The 19076-nt window shown below is 37.9% G+C and overlaps 1 pseudogene; it reads right to left on the minus strand.

Moving 5' to 3' along the window:
* Nucleotides 1-7165: 7165 nt before the first annotated feature.
* On the minus strand, nt 7166-7346 carry LOC122212529 (annotated as a pseudogene).
* Between the last annotated feature and the right edge of the window lie 11730 nt (nt 7347-19076).

Genomic DNA, 19076 nt, shown 5'->3' on the forward strand with positions numbered 1-19076 from the left:
AAAACAAAACAAGGATGTCCACTTTCACCACTTTTATTCAACACAGTACTGGAAGTCCTAACCCCAGTAATCAGACAACAAAAATAAATAAAAGGTATCCAAACTGGTAAGGAAGAAGTAAAACTTTCACTATTTGCAGATGACATGATACTATATATTGAAAACTCTAAAGACTCCACCAAAAAAGCTACTAGAACTGATAAATGAATTCAATAAAGTTGCAGGATACAAAATCAATGTGTAGAAATCTGTTGCATTTCTATACACTAATAAGCAACAGAAAGAGAAATTAAGAAAAACATCCCATTTATAATTGAACCAAAAATAATAAGATACCTAGGCATAAACTTGATCAAAGAGATGAAAGATTTATACTCTGAAAACTATAAAACATTGATGAAAGAAATTGAAGACAACACAAAGAAATGGAAAGACATTCCATGTTCATGGATTGGAAGAACAAGTGTTGGTAAAATGTTGATATTATCCAAAGCAATCTATGCATTTAATGCAATCCCTGTCAAAATACAACAGCATTTTTCACAGAACTAGGATAAAAAAATCCTAAAATTTATATGGAACCACAAAAGACCTCAAATAGCCAAAGCAATTTTGAAAAAGAAAAGCAAAGCTGAGGGAGCCTGGGTGGCTCTGTCGGTTGAGTGTCCAACTCTTGATTTCAGCTCAGGTCATGATCTCACGGTTTGTAGGATCGAGACCTGTGTCAGCCTCATCGCTGACAGCATGGAGCCTGTTCGAGATTCTCTCTCTCCCTCTCTCTCTGCCCTTCTCCTACTTGCACACATGCGCTCTCTCTCTCTCTCAAAATAAACAAACATTTAAAAAAGAAAAGAAAAGAAAACCTGGAGGTATCACAATTTCAGACTTCAAGTTATATTACAAAGCTCTAGTAATCTAAATAGTATGGTACTGGCACAAAATAGACACATAGGTCAATGGAAAAGAATAGAAAACCCAGAAAGAAACCCACAATTATGTGATCAATTAATCTTTGACAAAGCAGGAAAGAATGTGCAATGGGAAAAAGTCTCTTCAACAAATGGTGTTGGGAAAACTGGTGAGCTACATGCAAAAGGATATTGGACCACTCTCAACACCATACACAAAAATAAATTCAAAATGGATTAAAGACCTAAATGTGATACCTGAAACCATAAAAATCCTAGAAGAGAGCACAGCCAGTAATTTCTCTGATATCGGCCATAGCAATTTTTTTCTAGATATGTTTCCTGAGGCAAGGGAAACAAAAGTAAACTATTGGGACTACATCAAAATAAAAAGCTTCTTCACAGCAAAAGAAACAATCAACAAAACTAAAGACAACCTACTTAATGGGAGAAGATATTTGCAAATGACATCTGATAAAAGGTTAGCATCCAAAATATATAAAGAACTTACACAACTTAACACCAAATAACAAACAATCTAATTAAAAATGGACAGAAAACATGAAAAGACATTTCTGCAAAGAAGACATTTGGATGACCAACCAACGCATCAGCATCAAAAGACGCTCAACGTCCCTCATCATCAGGGAAATGGAAATCAAAACCACAATGAGATATCACCTCGCACCTTGCAGAATGGCTAAAACCAACAACACAAGAAACAAGTGTTGGCGGGCGTGTGGGAATGCAATTGGTGTAGCCAGGGTGGAAAACAGTATGGAGGTGCCTCAAAAAGTTAAAAATAGAACTACCCTATGATTCAGTAATTGCACTACTATTTACCCCCAAAATACAGCAACACTAATTCAAAGGGATATATGCACCTCGATGTTTATAGCATCATTATTTACAATAGCCAAATTATGGAAGCTGCCCAAGTATCCATCGATAGATGAATGGATAAAGAATGTGATATTATATTCAATGAATGTACTATTCAGCCATAAAAACAGCCATAAAAATTTTTATTCAACCATAAAAAACAACGAAATCTTGCCATTTGCGATGACATGAATGAAGCAAGAGAGTATATTCTCAGTGAAATAACTCAAAGGACAAACGTGAAATGATTTAGCTCATGTGTGGAATTGAAGAAACAAAACAAATGAGGAAAGCCAAAAAGAGAGAGAGAGAGAGAGAGAGAGAGAGGCAAACCAAGAAACAGAGTCTTAACTGTAGAGAACAAACTGATGGTTACCAGAGGGGAGGTGAGTGGGGGGATGGGTGAAATAGGTGACAGGCATTAAGGAGGACACTTGTGATGAGCACTGGGGTGATGTATGGAATTGTTGAATCACTATATTGTTCACCTGAAACTAATATAACACTGTATGTAAACTATCTAAACTATCGTATAGTATGTAAACTATATGTAAACTAATATTTATTAATTAAAAGTTAAACATAACAAAAAAACCCCTCCTACCTTGTGAACATCATCTCAAACTAGTGTACTCCAATGACTTCATTATTTTAATAGCTGCATAGTATTTAATAAATTTATAATGTATTTAATCATTATCCTATTACTTAGTTCTTTTCACATTTTTCCATTATAAAAAATACTTTTGTGAATATTCTTGTATATAGATTGCTGTGCTCCTGCCTGATTATGTTCTAGAAATTTATTCCTAAAAGCTGAATTTATTATATCAAAGCATACATTTTTTGATACAATTTGCCAGAACACACTTTAGAAAATTGGACTTGTATCTTTGTTCTAGCTTAACTCTAAAATAATTTTGGAAAATTGAAAAAAAAGTAACTATTGTTGCAACTACATTAAATTTACTGATTTATTCAGGACTCATCAACATTTTTAATTTATTTTTTTAATTTTTAAAAGATTTTTAATGTTTATTTTTGAGAGAGAGAGAGAGAGAGAGGGTGAGCACGAGTGCGGGAGGGGCAGAGAGAGAGAGACACAGAATCTGAAGCAGGCTCCAGGCTCTGAGCTGTCAGCACAGAGTCCCCCATGGGGCCCAAACTCAGGAACCACGAGATCATGACCTGAGCCAAAGTCAGATGCTTAACTGACTGAGCCACCCAGCGTCCCCCCCAGGACTAATCAACATTTTTAACATATTGAGTATTTTCATCTGGAGATGTGCTATGTTTCTCCTCTTCAAAGCAAGTCTCCTTTGATTTCCTTCAAGACTGGATTATAGTTGGCCTTTTGTAAGTCCTATACATGTCTTTTTCATTTTATCATTAGGCATTTGACATTTTATTACCATTATGATTAAGGTATTTTATTTAATATTGTATATTGTATCTGACTATACTTGAAATGTGGGAAAACTATGGAACTTTTAAATTTTAATTTGTAACTCACTACAGTATTGAACTCATTGGTTCTAAGGGTTTTTTTCTGTTGATTTTCTCAGGCTATTCAGGTGGACAATCATATCATTTTATAACACTTGATAAGTGTGCTTCCTCTTTCCAACATTACACAGTTCTCTTATTTAATTGTGTTAGCTGGCATTTCTTGGACAATCCTACACAACCTTTGTGATCATAGGCTCTTTTCATTATTCCTGACTTTCTGTAGAGTTACATCATCATAAGACATGATATTGTTCAATTATTTTAAGCTGTGTATCTTATCATGCTAAAAAGTTACTCTCTAATCTTATTTTTAAAGCTTTTATGAGAATAGATGTTGAATTTTATTAACTGCCTCTTCAGCATCTCTTCTGATGCTTTTCTTTTGATGAATGATAGTAATACATATCCTAATATCAAACCACTCATTTTTTCTTAGAACAAATCCTGCTTAGTCATTATAGCTTAGTCTTTTAAGAAATATTTTAGGTTGTTTGGGAAATTGGTGAGTCCTTTGGTTTTTGCACTTCTCTATAAAATTTTGGTATCAGAGTTTTGTTAGCTATCAAAAGAAAAAAAAGAAATTGGGAACATTCCCTCTTTCTCTATGTTCTAGAACAATTTAAAAAGCCCAGAATTATTTGTTCCCTGAATGTTTGGATAAATGCATCCATAAAATTACTTGGCTCCAGTATCTTTTGAAGGGACAGTTATTTAACAAATGTCTTTATTTATTCCATGAATTTTGATCCAGTAAATATTTTTACCAGTTCCAGGGGCGGTACATTTTATTTTCATTTTCCTGAAACACTTTGCTTATTTACTTTCAAGTTATAGGTTAAAAGTATAGGATGTATTCTCTTACAATGCTTTTACATTTTTTTAATCAATGATTATAAGTTCCTTCTATCGTTCTTTATTTCTTAAATAACTTATATAATTAATATTATATATATCTGGCACATAGAATATGTTCCTTGATAATAATGTTCCTATTATTACTACTTTGTTAAATAGTGTATTCATTATTTTAGTTTTTACTTTTTCTTAGGATTTGGCAAAAATAAAACATTATGAAGTTGAAGTTGTCTGTTTCTTGTTCCATGATAATTTTTCTCCTTCTTTTCACAGAGGCAATCATCATCATGAATTTGATATGACTGTCAATTCCACACCTTTAAATTTACAAGTCTACAAATTCATGAATAATATACATATACATAACATAATATACATAAAATAATACAGTATTATTTTATGCTTTAAAATTTTTTTTAACGTTTATTTATTTTTGAGGCAGAGAGAGACAGAGCATGAAGGGGGGGGGGGGGGCGGCCAGAGAGAGGGAGACACAGAATCTGAAACAGGCTCCAGGCTCTGAGCTGTCAGCACAGAGCCCGACGCGGGGCTCGAACTCACGGACCCCGAGATCATGACCTGAGCAGAAGTCGGCCGCTTAACCGACTGAGCCACCCAGGCGCCCCTATTTTATGCTTTTAAAGCACTTATTAAAGTAGTTATAATACTACCATACCGATGTATACTTCTGCATCTTTTATATTCAATTTTCAAAAACTATACTAATGGACCTATAGATTGATTGATATATTGATACATCTGGGTATGGAGAGCTCATTTGTTTTTAGCTGCTGTATGGTATTTTGTCACGTGACTAAACCAGCGTTTATTTAATCCCTTCATTTATTAATATTTCCATCCTCTTATTTTTTAGTCTTTAGGTATAATCTACTCTTTTAAACTGAAGTATAATTGACTCATAACACTGTATATAGTTTTAAGCATAAAACATAATGGTTTGATATAGGTATGTATTGTGAAATGATTAAAATAAATTTAGTTAACATCCATCACCACACTTAGTTACATTTTTTTTCTTCTGATGAGAACTTTAAAAATCCACTCTCTCTTTCAAATGTAAAATTTAATATTGTTAACTATGGTCACCATGATACCTTACCCGCCCTGGACTTACTTATCTTGTTGGTGCAATTTACTTTAAGTGTGTCTTTTGTTGGTATCATAGTGCTGGATTTGTCCTTTAAATATTGTATGACCAATTTGGACTTTTAATAATTAATTTAAATCTGTTTGTAATATTTTGAGTATTGATATACTTGATTTTGTGTTTTATATTTACCATGCTTCTCTCTATATCCCCCCCTCTTTTTTTTTGCTTTCTATTGATTTTATTGAATTTTTAAAATTCTTTATTTTCCTCTAGTGGTTTTGGAATTATACATTCCATTTATGTTCTTTTAGTGGTTAACCTCAAATCTGTAACATTAATTTAATTTAATTTAATAGTTTAAAATTTAATCATTATCTATATCTTCCTATTAAACAGTCTAAAAACCTTAGAATGATTTAACTCCACACTCTTATTTTCCATGTAATTTTTGCCTAGATTTTTGCTCAAGCTTGATTTTTAATTATAACAATTTAGTGATTATTTTTATATTTACTCATAATAAAATCACAAACATCAAAAATGAGCAAACCAACTTGAGGGAAGGCACTGGATGCATAAGTGGGAATTTTTTTTACCTTAACGAAAGATAATAATCTAAAAGAGATTAAATAAATATGTTCAGAGTATTTCAAAAAATAAAAGATGTGTTAGAAGTCATTGGGCAAGAATAGGACAGAATGGAAAAGAATCAATTAATGTAGGCAGTCATTGAAATAAAATAACTCAGATAGGTTGAACAACAAACCAGACCCTGCTCAAGAAAGAGGTCAAGAACTGGAAAATAGGGCGTGCCTGGGTGGCTCAGCCGGTTAAGCATCTGACTTTGGCTCAGGTCATGATCTCACGGTTCGTGAGTTCAAGCCCTGCATCAGGCTCTGTGCTGACGGCTTGGAGCCTGGAGTCTGCTTCAGATTCTGTGTCTCCCTCTCTCTCTGCCCCTCCCCTGCTCATGCTCTGTCTCTCTCTGTCTCAAAAATAAATAAAACATTTTAATAAAAAAATAAAAAATTAAAACTAAAAAAAAAAGAATTGGAAAATAGGTCTCAGGAAGTCAAGTTTCTCAAAACACCATACCGAGAGACAGAGACAATATAGGATAGAGAAGTTAGGAACATGAAGGATGTAATCACCAATTCTGATATATGTTGTTTAAAAAAAATTCCAGACAGAGGGCACAGAGAGAATGGGAGAGAGCCAATTATGGTAGAGATAAGAACTAAAAAATTTTCCAGAATTGAAAAAAGACATGAAAAGGAACATATCAAATCCTTAGCAGGAGCTTAAAAGAAGCTCACCCATATTCAAACAGTTGTGAAATTTTTAACAATTACAGCAAAGAGAGAGGATCAAGGCACCAGAGGAAAACTCAGTGCAAGTTATTTTTCATGAGGCTCCTTCAGGGTCTCCTTTCTGACTCAGTCATTCCTTTCATTGGTTTGGCGTTTGCCTACTCAACTTGCCATGTTTACCAGGAGTCTATATAACTTTCTAAATATTTTATAATTCTAGTTTTCATTATGCTTAGGTTCATGTATTTTTACAAATTTAAAATGTTAATTTTCTGCGGCGCCTGGATAGCTCAGTCGGTTGAGCATCCAGCCCTTGATTTTGGCTCAGGTCATGATCTCATGTTCCTGCGATTGAGCCCCATGTAGGGTTCCACACTGAAAGCACAGATCCTGCTTGGAATTCTCTCTCTGCCCCTCCCATGCTCTTGTGATGCATGCTTGTACACACTCTTTCAAATAAGCAAATAAATAAATAAGATTTTAATAAAGATTAATTTTAATTGTCATAATTTATGTTATACTTTTTTAAATGTAATTTTTAACTCTATTGTCTTATTGTCAAAAAGGATCTGTTCTAGTTCTGCTTTTCTATGAGTTTCTGTTTGGCATAAACTATAGTAATAAATGGCACCTGATTGTGATAATTACAGCCAGTCCAACTCTTGTTTGTTCACTCAATCACAGAAGCCAATGGAATATTCTTTGACTGTTTTATTAAACTGATAAGAACAGATACTACACTTGATCTTAGCCATAAGGCTGAGAAGCAATCTTTGACTGTTTTATATAATAGCATATAACATATTATAAAACTACAAGTATGTAATCTATTTTAAATTTCAGAAGATGTATAAATATACATAATATATAATAAATATGAAAATGTGAAGCTTTCTTTTTATATTTCCATGAAAGTAGCTTTCTAGTTATTTAGCGATATCCATCTACTGGAGATACCAAACAGGAACAGCAAAGAAAGAGGTGATATTCAATCAGTGGCTACCCAAAATGGGATTTTTGAGTAATCTTTACGACAATATTCTTAGAAGCCAAGCATTGTAGAGGGAGCAAAATAAACCTCTAACTTTTTCTACTCTTTAAAAATCATCAAGGGCCAGGAAAGGTTGACCTGAGCATCAAATTCCCACGGGTAGAGAGAATTCAGAAGACACATGTCCTTTCCATATAGGAAAGTGAAAAATCCCACCTTCTGGAGTAAGAGATCGTGGGAAAAAAAGAAAAGAAAAGAAAAGAAAAAAGAGATGGGAGGAAGTAAATGGTCAGAATCCGTTTCTCAGGCATTCTCCCATAGAGATTTCCCCCTCCCCCCCATCGCTCCAACTCCAAGGGCTTTTCTATTTCCTATTTGGAACTTCAGGAAGAGATGACCTCACAGAGTTTTATCCTGTATCAAGAAAAAACAAACAAACAAAAGATGGAAAGGCTTGGTTTGCTTATGAGGCCTGAGTTAGCCCTCTGAAGGAAGACTCCCTCAATTCCTTAAGTGTGTAGAAGAGACCCAGAGGTTCACGTGCCCCATGGTGTGGACGATGGGGGGTAAATGAGTTGAACCATTGCACCTGTATGGTATTGTTGTGGCAAGTGATGAGGAGACTTGTAAAAAGGATCCCAGTGCTGGAGAGCTGAACCCACGGGCTGAAAACTGAGACGGGTGTGCTGGATTGCACCAAAGTGTGGCTTAGGAAGCCATGGTGAACATTGGCCTAACCATCTAAGACCAAGAAATCATACTTTCATCAATAATACCTGCAAAAGGGAAGCCAGGAATTGGTCCCAACCAGAAACCTTGTCACAGAGGACCTAGAAATCAAAACAGGACTTATTTATGGATTGTGGATCTTATTTGTGGGTCTTAGGATCTCTCTCCTCTTTGAGATTTGAAGCCCCTCCCTGATGTGCTCAGATGCTATCCTAGAAGAAAGCCAGGGGGATGGAAAGCAAGAGGAAAGATTGAGCATCAACATCCCCAAAGAGACTGAGTTATCTTTAAGAGACTATTTGCTCCCCAGGAGTCTGAGATACCATTAAATGTTGAATTTAAGTTTTTCTTTTGGCCCTGCTGGATGAAGGGCGGGGGCAGAGGGGTGGACTAGGGAAATAGATAGATTTTATAAATTAAATAAATTACTTTTTTATTTGAAAACTATAGTTTTCAGAGGTGCCTGGGTGGCTCAGTCAGTTAAGAGTCTGACTCTTGATTTTGGCTCAGATCATCCTCTCATGGTCATGGGAGGGAGCCCTGCATTGGACTCTGTGCTGGGCATGGAATCTAGTTAAGATTCTCTCTCCTGCCCTTGACCTCTGCCCCTCCCCACTCATTCTCTTTCTCTCTCTCTGAAAGAAAGGAAGAAAGAAAGAAAGAAAGAAAGAAAGAAAGAAAGAAAGAAGAAAATAAAGAGAAAAATATAGTGTTCAGTCATCAACTTTGCCACACGAATAAGTTTTCAATTATGTGTTTATATCTTCTCTTTGATAGTGAGCACACTGTAGGCAGACCAGTTTTTTTGTTTATCTGTTTATTTTAATCCTCAGTGTTACTAGGCACTCAACACATGTTGAGTGAGTGAGTGAATGAATGCATATTCAATGCAGAAAGGCCTGAGAAACTGTTTTAAAAGTACCTGTTTTGTTGGCGAGGATTGAGATAGGCATGAAAGGTACAATGAAGACAGACATCTTGTTGAGAAGTGAAGGTCAGTTCTGGGTGAAGAGGTGAATAGACTCTGCAGATACAGCAAAATCAAGCCTTGCAAAGGTCACTGTGTTGAATTCTATCAAACCTTTAGTCTCAAATGCCATGAAAAGCAATATGAGTGAAGAAGAATGCTGGAATCTTCACTTAATGTGCTGCCTGACTCTCTATACTTTTTATTTGATTTTCAATAAAGGTCTCTTTGTTCTCATACATGAGTAATGGGTTCAAGGTTTTTATTAGTACTCTTGCTACAGCAGGGTGCAGGAGCTGAAATTGTTCTTCAACCTATGGAAGTGCAGATTCATTTTTCAATGAGACTGTTATCTTCAGAGAGAACATATTTCACCAACACAGTCCAAGGTTGTGATAACACGTCCTTCCTATGATCTAAGGACAGGAGTCTGAGTCCCGGCAACTGAGGAACATGCGTATGACAATACTCTTCCCAATGTGACACGACAAAGGAATCTTTCATTAGACACAAGAGATTGGAACCTTTCAAACAAGAGCTGAGTATAACGGTAAAAAGAAAAAATAATCTAAGTACAAATATCCTTTGATTTATAGACTATCTAAAGCATACGTTTTGTCATTCTGAATGCTACTGTACAACTTTTCTCTTTACTCCATTCCCAGGAGAAGAAAGCAAAGACAGGGTCCAAAATGCTTGATGATAATCCTGTTTGGGGATATGGACCCTTTGGTGAGATAAGCAAATGGATTGAGGACTTCTTCCTCATGATATATCTAGGTTTTTTTTTTCTTATTACTGCTATAGTATCTCATGAGGGTCAAGTGAGAGTAGAGGCCAAGGGATGGGAAATAGGTACTCTTAGGGCTAAATTTGTACTAGAACTTACATTTACAGTTTCAGACCATTGAATTGACACTCCTTTAAATCACTGATACACACGCCAACATGATACAACATTTATCAAGGGAGTTACCAGCAGGCGCCTGATCATGGTCAGAGTCATCCAGATTCTAATCGTGGCTGAGTGACCTCTCCTGCACTGGAAAATGATTTAACCTTGGCAAAAAGGATAGTAAAACCTACTTTCTGGGATTATTGTGAGGCTTAGCTGAGGTAATGGATATAAAACACCCAGCACAGTATTTGGCACATAGTAAGTATTCATCTAATGATAGCAATTATTACTATTACTGCAGGTCCAAAGTTACGACATCAAGATCAATGTGAACGATCGTATAGCTGGAGAAAATCTCATGGCCTGTATGTTCCAGATATCTGATTTCAATGCTATATACTTAGTATATCACTTAATTAAACACACAAAAATATAGTTAAGATCCTGCTAAATGTCAGAAGGCAATTTGAAAAATATTTGATGCTTGTTAGACCAAGTAATATTCAGTTTTAAGTATTGTTTTTTACATGTTTCTACTCATCCTTACAGAAATTCTCAGGCAAAGACAAATGATAGATAAATGACATCCATTGGGCCTCCAATTTCTTCCTTGAATTATAGTTTCTGTGGAAATGTAACAAGGGATGTCTTCAGCTTGGGAGGCAGAATATGAAGGGAAGCAACTTTTTAAAAAAATAAACAAACAAAATCTGTTCTTTGTGCCTGGCGTTTTTTTATCAACATGATCTCAGTAAGACTCATTCATATTGATGCATGTAACAGCAGGTAATATTCAATTATATAAACCTAACACTATTTATTGATAACACCATTGAATATTTGGGTTATTTGCAGTTTGAATCTGTTGCAAAGAGTATTGCTTGTTTTTTAATTCGTCAATTTTCCAGTTTTCTTCTGTTGTTGAATTTTAATTTCATCCCATTGTGGCTGGAGAAAAGGATTCGTATACCTGTCTTTTCAGATCCATTGAGACCTAATTTGTGGCTTACACATGGTCCAACCTGGAAAATGCACTATGCACATTTGAAAAGAAAGCAAGTGCTTTTGTGGTTGAGTAGAGTGTTCTGTAATGCCTGTTAGATTTAGCTGCTCTCTGATGTTGTTGAAGACCTCCATCTACTGAGAGTCAAGTATTAAAATCTTTTATTATTATAGAGCTATTTCTCCCTTTAATTCTGTCAGTTTCTTCCTGTATTTTGCTGGTCTGTCATCAGGTCCACAGTGTTCATAATTGTTATATATTCTTGCTGTATTGAAACTTTTATTAATATATAGTGTTTTTTATCCTTTTAACCTGTGTTGATATAAAGTCCATTTTGGCTAATATTCCTCTAGCCACTTTTGCTCTCTTTTGGTTACTATTTGCTAAAGTAACCAATTTCCATTCTCTCACTTTCAGTCTGTTTGTGTCTTTGGAGTTAAAGTGAGTCTCTTGTGGGGCGCCTGGGTGGCTCAGTTGGTTGAGCATCTGACTCGATTTCTGCTCACATCATGATCCCAGGGTCATGGGATTGAGCCCCCAATCGGGCTTCATGCTGGTCATGGAGCCTGCTCAAGATTCTCTCTCCCTGTGCCCCCTCTCTGCTGCTCACGTGCTCTCTCAAATTAAAAAAAAAAAAGAATTCTCCTGTAGACAGCATATGGTTAGATCACGCACTTTAGCTTTTTCACCAATCTCTGTCTTTTGTTTGATTGGAGAGCTTAATCCATTTACTGATAAGGAAGGACTTCTGTCATTTTGTTATTTATTTTCTTTAGACCCTACAGCATTTTGTCCCTCATTTCTTGCATTACTATCTTTTTTTTGTGTTTAGTTGATTTTTTTTTTGGTAGTAAAACATTTAAATTTATTTCTCATATCCTTTGTATATATTCTATAGCTATTTTCTTTGTGGTGACGATGGGGATCACATTGAACATCCTAAAGTTATAGCACTCTAATTTGAATTTATAGCAGATTAACTTCAGTTACACACACACCCTCCGCTCCTTTACAGCTCTGTCCCTACCTCTCTGGTTGTGGATGTCACAAAATTATATCGTTTACATTGTGAGTCCCCAAACCTAAACAAATAATTCTTTTGAATGCATTAGTCTCTTAAACTATATATAAAACATGTAGAGTTACAAACCAAAGTTACAGTGATACTAGCTTTTCGACAGTAATCTTTTAAGTTGATTTATTTAAGGGAAAGAGAAAGAGAGAGAAAGAAAGAGAGAGAGAATCCCAAGCAGTCTCTGCAGTGTTAGCATGGAGCTTGATGTGGGGCTCAAACCCATGAACTGTGAAATCACGAGCTGGAATCAGGAGTCAGATGCTTAGCCAACTGAGCCACCCAGGCATCCCTAGACAATAATTTTTTTTTTTTTTGAGACTAAGAGACATTAGTCTCTTAAACAATGTAGAACAGAAAAAGTGAAATTGCAAATAATACTAGCTTCCATTTAACTTTATATATATAATTTTTTTTTTCCTTTAAATGGCTTCAGTTTGCTGTCTAGTTTCCTTTCATTTCACCTTTCAGGATTCCTGTGAGCATTTCTGGTAAAGCAGCTCTAGTTGTAATGAGCTCCCTCAGCTTTTGCTTGTCTGGAAATGTCTTAATTTCTCCCTCACTTTTGAAGGACAGTTTTACCAGATATAGGATCCGTGGTTGGCAGGTTTTTTGTTTTTTATTTTTCCTTCAGGTGCTTTGGATATATTGACCCTCTGCCTTCTGGCCTCTAAAGCTGCTGACGAAAAAATCTGCTGATCATTGTAGTGAGGCTCCCTTGCACGTGATTAGTTGTTTCTCTTGGGCTGCTTCCAGATGATCTCTTCATCGTCGGCTTTTGCAAGTTTGATTATAACGTGTCCTGGAGTGAGTCTCTTTGAGTTCGTCTTATTTGCACAGTGTTGAGCTTCTTAGGTGTTTCTATTCGTGTCTTTCCTCAGATATGGGAAGTTTTCGGCCATTATTTCTCCAGAAAATGTTCCCTGTGCCCCCTTCTCTTCTCCTAGAACTCGTATAACATGTAAAGGGCCTGCTCGATAGCACCCCACAGGGCACTTAGGCTGTATTCACTTTGCTTCTGTACTTTTTCTTTCTGTTCACATGTGATAATTTTCACCTTCCTACCTTTAGATTTGTGGGGTTTTTTCCTCTGCTGGCTCAAATCTGCTTTTGAATTCCTCTAGTGAAGTTTTCATTTTAGGTATTGTGCTTTTCGGCTCCAGAATTTCTTTCTGGCTCCTTTTTATGTTTTCTATCTCTTTATTAGTGTTTCCAATGTGCTCATATATCTTTTTTTTTTTTTTTTTCTTTTAACTTTCTCCACATCTTCCTGTAAGTCTTTGAACATCCTTAAGGCAATGATGGTTTTAATGGTTTTTCTAGCAGATCTTCTATCAAATCTTTTTCAGGAACATTTTGTGTTCATCTATTTTTTTTACTTTGAACAGACCTTACTTTCTTGTTTCTTTGTATGCCTTGTGACTTTTTGTTGAAAGCCGGACATTCGAATCTAATTAATTGGTAATCTTGGAAATCAGATTCTTCCCCTTTCCCAAGGTTTCAGTTATTGCTTTTGTGTATTGTTTTTTTTATTGTTGCAGGCTCTCTGTTCACGGATCAGCCTGAGGTGCAAACTTAAGATCTTCTCAGGTCTTTCTTGAGCTTGCACCTTTCCTTGCGCATACATGGTCACTTTCTAATTTTCCCCACATAGGCACTTGCTTTTGAATGTCCTTGTCTTTTAAAACTGTCTATCTCCCAAATGGGGAAAAAGAAAAATGAAGGGGGAGAAAGGGCACTGGCCACTTAAAATCCCTAGAAATCACTTTAGTTTGAGGGGAGGGGGCTTGCAACAATGCGGGGAGTGGAAAAATAATTGCCACCCGCCCTCTTTGTCTGCACCTCTGTGATCAGAAGCCACAACCAGCAATTAGAGCACAAATCCCTGATATTGGAGGATAGGGTCCAATAAACTGTGTGTAGCTGCTCTGGGAACATGTGCACAGCTTCCTGCCATGGGACTGAGAAACTGACTGAAATTAACCTCAATTTACCATCCAAGCCTTACCCCTGGAAGTTTCAAGCCTTTAATAGACTCTGGAGTTTTAAATTAATTATGTTAGACAGATTCTGCCAGTGCAATTGTTGCCTAGGTGGAGAGACAGTTTCTGGTGTTTCTGACTCCTCCAGTCTCCCAGAATCCTCTCTGCTCCCCAGTATTTATTGCCCTCCATGCCTCAGTCTAGATATTTTCTTCTGGTCTATTTTTCAGCTCATTAATTCTCTTTGGAACTGTGTCAAATATCCAGTTAAACTTATTTACTGGGCTTTCAAGTTCAGTCATCTTTTTCAGTGCTAGAAATTCTATTTAGTTTTTACAATTCTAATGGTGAAATTCTCATCTTATATGTTACTTTGGTTATACATTAATAATTCATTAATGTTTTTAAAGATTTATTTTTTTTAATGTTTTTATTTATTTATTTTGAGAGAGAGAGAGAGTGCTAGCAGGGGTGAGGGGCAGAGAAAGAGGGAGAGAGAATCTTAAGCAGACCCCGTGCTCAGCACAGAGCCCAATGTGGGGCTCGATCCCACGACTGTGAGATCATGACCTGAGCTGAAATCAAGAGTCGGGCACTTAACTGACTCAACTACGCAGGGGCCCCTTAATTATTAATCTTTTAAGTCCATGCCTGCTTTCCCTAATACCTGGGCCACCTACTTCTGTTGTACGTGTCGTTTCTCTTGGTCTTGTCTCTTAATATGTCTGGTTTTGCTTCTCTGTTTTAGGATCAAATGCTGGACATTTTGTATGAAAATTACGGTGACTCTGGATGTGATATTTCTTCATAGAGGATTCAACCTATCTTAAAGGACAACAGAGAGGCAAATCAGCTCAATTCATTTTGTGACTGAACTCAATGTTGGTAAGAGTCAGCCTACGTCTGATTTGTTTTCTTTCTTAGGATATAGTTATCTAGATCTCCTAACAGAGAGCCTGAAGTGTTTCTCATGGATTCTCCTTGGTATGCCATGAACTTCAATTGTGGTCTTCTTGGCCCTTGTCAGGTTGCCAGAATCTCTGATCTGCTTTTTATTCACATTGCCTCTTAACCTTTGGCCTTGTGCAGCTTACCTGGCAACTACCTCGGGGCGGGGGGCGAGAACGATTGTGACTATTGGTCTCATTGGTCTCAGCCTCCCTCCTTTATGAAATCTCAGCAATCCCGGATTCACATGTATCTTCCTTTAAGGTCATACAATTGATAAAGCTCTGCCGGGACTCAAGTCCTTCCCTCTTGTTGTTCTATGCCAAAAGGTGGCAGAGAACCCAAGGATGAAGAGAGAATGGATCAAGTTTGGTTTACCTCAGAAAGCATTCTTTCTGGAACGTGATTACTTCCATGAGCCAACCACTGAGTCCTGGTTGCCTTAGAAGCCCTCTGATATTCAGGGTGAAGACGACATAAGTAGTTCAGATTTGTCCAGTTGCTCTCCGAGGGAACAATGTTGGTCTGCTACACACGACCATGTCATAGCCCAAAGTGGAAATGCTGAACTATTGTTGAGTATTTACTATTTGCCAGGCACTCTGATGGATCCTTACCTGCGTTGGCTCACATTTTTTCAGCAGTGAGCCAACTTGCTGAAGCTTGGACAGACTAAGTAACTTGCTCAAAATTTTTGAGAGGCAGAACCAAGGAACGTACCTCCACAGCCTCTAAAGCTCTACTCTCTCTGTCACGCTAGGCTCCAAATAGCCTGTCTGGTAGTGGCTAAAGATTAATGGTCATTTGGTCCAAAAACAACATAAAATCGGATATCCGAGATTCAGTCTACTAATTTTTAATGGAGAAACCAAGATACCTGACAAATTAGAGCGCTCAATAAACCACACCCTTCAAACTTTGAAGGAAATGATTCAGACTTCTGGCTTAAAGAGCAGAAGATACTCACAGGAAAAATTTCAGAAAGAGGAAAGGATCAAAAGGTGAGTGTTTTTGTTTTGTCTGTTTTTTATCATGTATGTTGGGAGGGACGGTTCTGGTGTTTTAAATATGAAGCTGGACACCAGGTTCCTGAAAAGCAAAGGTATGTATTGTGTAAAAGAGGTGAATAGTGACTTTAAGCGAATGGGTCCTGAGCTGCAAAGTGTTGAAATAATACATTATTTCAGACTTTAAAATTCAAAAATTCATAAATCCCGCTCTACCAATTCTTCCTTCTGTAGTGATGAAAATGAGACAAGAGTGTCAGGAAAATGTGACAGCTAGAGGTATTGGTAGCTACAGCTGGCCTTATCTACAGTCATACCTTTTGTATTAAGTTCTTCGCACACCTGCTATCTCACGGTACCCTTTCGAGGTGAGCCAGAAAAAAAAAAAATGTCGCCGAAATGTGTTGGTACTGTTTACCGTAAACTTAAAATAAGGCATGATAAAAAAAAATAGATATGATAAAAAAATAGAAAAAAAGGAAGATAATATATATTACACCTAACCTAACAAGTGTAACTGGCCAAGAGAAGACACAGCCAGTTTGTTTACGTATGGGCCACTGTTAGAGGCAGAGGGGACAATGGGAGAGGAGAAGAGAGAGCCCTGTCCGGGAGTAGGGGTTTGTGCAAGGGCTCCAAAGAAGAAAGCAGGTGGAGACTGGGCCGTGCTTGGCTCCAGATTTATGAAAGCAGCAAGCCAAAGAAGGTTATCCAAAGCGGCACACCCACTGGGTATGCTATAAATAAGCACTCAAGTCAGCTGAAGGGCCTTACGGGTTTCAAATCAGCCAAGCTTAGCCGGGCCCAAAGCGTTTTGTACCTATCCTGTAAGAGCCCACCTCACTTTTGCTTGGCCTAGAAACAGAGCTCCAGGGCCCAGAAGTTGGGGAGCCCGCAGAGGCAGCAAGCCAGCCTGGGACCTCAGCTCAGATGTCTCGTGCGGGGCCAAGAATCCAGCGAGCACGCAGGTTCTCTGGTTCTCAGGGTGTGATACAAAAAACCAGCAGGCTTTAGCTGTTCTGGCGCAGGAATGAAGGGTCAGCAATGGTTTCCCTGGCAGCGCTGTGTGCTGCTGCCTGCCTAGAACCCTTCCCGGTTTTCAGCTTCTTAGTCACATGCGTATGCCTGTCCTTAAAGGATTTTTCTAAAACAGGAAGATAGCAGGAATTTAGCCTCCTGTTTCTCAGTGGTGCCCAGAGCTACCTGACGCCCCGGCCATCTGAGCCTAAGGGAAAGAGCAGAGGAAGGAAATTCACGTTTGTCGAATAACACGACTATGGTAAGGCACTTTACTTTTGTTTTCTTAATGTTCCCAACAGCCATGTGTGGTCCCTCTGAATTCGCCTGGCGAGAAGGGCTTGAGTTCCTCAGGAGAGACAAGGTAGAGTACCTGCACATTTGTATTTCCTCCGAGGGCATTTGGCGAGGCATCCCGACGAGTTGTTATGTTTTATGTCACGTGAACACTCTATAATAACCATAGCTATGCATTCGCACGTAATGTCGCCTGTTCGTTCGCTCCAGTATGACTTAGTCTTCAGTACCAATGCAACAATCACTTGGTGACTGTTTGGTGACAGATTTGATGCCAGCTAGATAAAACAGGCCGACCTTAGCGACTGCCTGGATAAGCCAGAGTTGGTGTCAAAGAGGCAGGAATTTGGGGTCATTCCTTGGTTTCCTACTGGGGAAAGAGGAGAAGCATGGAGCGATTAGGTCAGTTTAGTTTTGGACATGTTGAGTTTAAGGTTCCGGAATGAATGAATGAATGAATGAATGTCAGCAAGAAGACAGCAATTTTTTCTTTCAGGGCTGACTATATGCTGAGCACTGTGTTAAATGGCTTGCATACATTCTCATTTAATGCTTGCAAATATATGCCGGTAGGGGCCATGATTAGCCCTATTGGAAAGATGAGTAAACTGGGGCGTAGAGAATTAAGTAACTTGCTCAATTTGCCCCAGGTGACCGTCAGTAGACGAGAAAGCTTAAGATTTAGATATTAGACTCACTGTCAAACAAGAGGCAGCTAGCACATGAAAATCTATGAGATCTTATAGTAACAACCTGTTTAATGGAAAGGACAGTGAAGACAGAAGGCAGGACTCCGGAGAATATTAATATTTAAGGAGTAAGCTAAAGCAAAGGAGTACTCTATGAAGACCAAGAAGTGCTCAGAGAAGCAGAGGGCCAGGAGAAGAAATTTCAAAACGAGAGTGTTCGATACTGTCAATTACAGCTGAGGCACTTAACAAACTGAGGTCTGAGAATATTCATTGCACTTGCCAATGTGATTACAGATTACAGATATCTTTTTAAAATTTTTTAATGTGTATTTATTTTGGAGAGAGAGAGAGAGAGTGAGCGGGGGAGGGGCAGAGAGAGAGAGAGTGCCTGCGCGCTCTAGTGCGGGAGACAGAGACCCCAAAGCAGCCTCCAGGCTCTGAGCTGTCAGCACAGAGCACGACTCAGGGCTCGAACTCCTGAACTGAGATCATGACCTGAGCCGAAGTCGGACGCTCAACCAACTGAGCCACCCAGGTGCCCCCAGATTACAGATATCTTTAGCTGAAGCTGGCCCAACGGTGCATGCAAAGTTAGTATCCAGTGGTGAAATGGCCCCCGGGGCATATATTGGGCCTCCCAGCCTGGAGTAGGATGGACACATTATCCATCTTATGGGTGTGTGTTTTTAGTCCTATTTTGGAAATGTGTTTTTAGTCCAGTTTTCTTTCATTCTTGCAAAATTTCAAAATAATAAAATAGGGCTATTGGATGGAGGTGGGTGTGGGTAGAGAGCATTCACCCAATGCGTGGGATGTTCCTAAAATGCCACCTATGGTTATAAGAACCAGAATTGGGAGGGCAAAGGAGAGTTTCTTTCAAATCTGGCAGAGAGGCTTC

Source organism: Panthera leo, chromosome F3 (genome assembly GCF_018350215.1).
Source record: "Panthera leo isolate Ple1 chromosome F3, P.leo_Ple1_pat1.1, whole genome shotgun sequence".
Classification (NCBI taxonomy): Eukaryota; Metazoa; Chordata; class Mammalia; order Carnivora; family Felidae; genus Panthera; species Panthera leo.